This window comes from Macrobrachium rosenbergii, chromosome 7, assembly GCF_040412425.1.
Source record: "Macrobrachium rosenbergii isolate ZJJX-2024 chromosome 7, ASM4041242v1, whole genome shotgun sequence".
Classification (NCBI taxonomy): Eukaryota; Metazoa; Arthropoda; class Malacostraca; order Decapoda; family Palaemonidae; genus Macrobrachium; species Macrobrachium rosenbergii.
In genome coordinates, this window is record NC_089747.1 from 62561309 (window position 1) to 62563808 (window position 2500).

Consider the following 2500-nt stretch of genomic DNA (forward strand, 5'->3'; position numbering starts at 1 on the left):
GGTTTAATTTTTCAGGAGCTGTAAATTAAAACTGTCTCATTGTTCTTAATGTGAAAATTAAAACTGTCTCATTTTTCTTAGGCTGCAGGTTAAAAGCTCTTGACACATCAAAGCCAAGTCCTCACCAGACAAAGTGCATCACGCGTGTTCTTACCAAAACAGAATTCTTCAATCAATCTTTTCTCACCCGTATCCTTTCCCTCTATCCAATATGATTTTTTTCTCCTCTGTTACTTTTCTTCTGGTCTTGAATTCCAGTCCAAGTAATTGTTAAGAGAATGGCAAACTTCTGTATTGCATCGGTCATCAGGACGATTGCTCACATGATAGAATTGGGATGACTTTTTCAAGCTATTCCCATTTGCAACCCTTTCTCGTTATCTAGTGTTTTCTTCAGTGAGCGCCGAAATGGATTTTCCCAATCGAAGAATACCATTTACAAAGCTTTCCATGGAAATACTACTAATAAAATCATAAAATTCAAATTAGGGCGAAAAAATAGGGTAAAATAACCGCCATCATCGGTCTAATTTGTCATTCACAATTTTTTAGTAAGCGTCTTTTTTTTTATATAAAAGACAGCGATGTCTTTGCACAATTAATTTTCAGAAAATATCTTCAATATCTGTTGAAAGATATTTAAGAGTCTTATTTATTCTGACAGCGAGAAGGATTAAATTAGTTTTGAATACCAACACATATAATTTGTTCAACAGTCTCTGTAAAGAAATAATTCAAATAATTTGAAAACCTTCCATTTTGCATATGTATGTGCATATATACATACATATATATGTGTATATATATGTGTGTGTACCTAATTTTTCCGGGAAATGATATACATTCATACAAAATCTCTCGATCTTTTCAAAAGTATAGTCATTCACCATAAGTTTCCATTTTTCGTTATTTTACCCAATAAAGAAATCTGGCGCGTCTACCGCAAATTAAAGTTCACTTGAAATAAAAAAGGAAAAAAAAAGAACGAGACCGTGCGTGTAACGCCAGCTGCAGACGGTGATGGGAGAGCCTCTTGGAGCAAAAAACGTGTTTGGAAAGTATGGCATATAATGAATGGGTGCTCCAGCCCCCTTACTGAGGAACGGAGTATGAACACGGTGCTCATTAATGCTTTGCGAGGAGTGGAGACGATGTTCCCAACGAATATATTTAGAAGAATATCTATTTTATTTTAACACAAACACAACACACACACACACACACACACTCAGAGAGAGAGAGAGAGAGAGAGAGAGAGAGAGAGAGAGAGAGAGAGAGAGGACCCTTCCCATTTATCAGCTTGTTTATTATGGAGTTAGGTTATGTTACATGACTGGATGAATATGAATGAAATCATTACCAAAGTTGAATTGAAAGAGGGTAAGAACCTATAAGGAATTTACTTATTATTATTTAGGCGAAAAATGCGCTTTTAGGTATAGTTCATCTTTGAGATCATTGGCTGAATGCAATGTGTTCGAATGCGATCGTTGTATTTCGTATAATGATCAGGTAATACAAATGGAAATTTATCTTCTAACGCATAATCTTACCTCAGATGTTTACCATGAAAAATAATAATGCTAAAGAGTTACTATAATATTAAATAATGTGTTTGTGTAAAGTAAAAGTGCATCAGCTACCTCTATGCGTAGCTTTATAAATCATTTCATGGGTTTAAGCCAAATTGCGGCAAATTGCACTAGGCTTAAGAATAACAATTTAATTCTCAATATTTCTTTATGATTAAAATCCACTTGAATCATGATATAATTGAATACGACCATCTGTGGAACTTTTCCTTCTACGAAGAAATTGGGTGTTCGACGAGAAGTTCAAAATAGTAAAAAATAAAATATATTACGACCTCGTTCCTCGCCAGAATTACAAATAAACAGCGTAATAAAATCCTGCTAAACCCATTAACCTCTCCAAACACGAAAATAGTAACATAAAATAGCAACATAACTTTTGCTCGAAGTCGTGGGCATATATTAGTCTATTTTCATCTTATTTCTATTTTATTTTAAAATTTTTTGTTTAAGGAGTCTTGGGTAAAAATAACAGACTTTTAAACATGTCCCTGGAGTCATTCTGTATGCTGGTATTGACACCCGTGCTCAAGGGTTTTAAAAACAAGTCACGAATATTCAAGAGAAGATCTTTCTTTATCACACGAAGAACACAAGTCTATGAAAAAAGAGATGCCGACTTTTATTTCATTCTTAAATTATCTAATATTATATTGTTCTTCAGATTACAAGGATTTGTTTGTGGAAAAAGAATGGATACTCTTGTGATTTTTCCTACGATACAGAGATTACTACCGATGTTACATTTCATTGGTTTCAATATCGTCAACTTCCCATACTTAGGCTCTCGTCCTAGGTCAGTGAATTTCTATATATTCCTTGAAGCGACCTTATCAACTAAGACAGAGACTTCAAGATACTTAAAGTCAAAACCACCACTCCAATATTCTTTCTTATAAAGTGAAAAA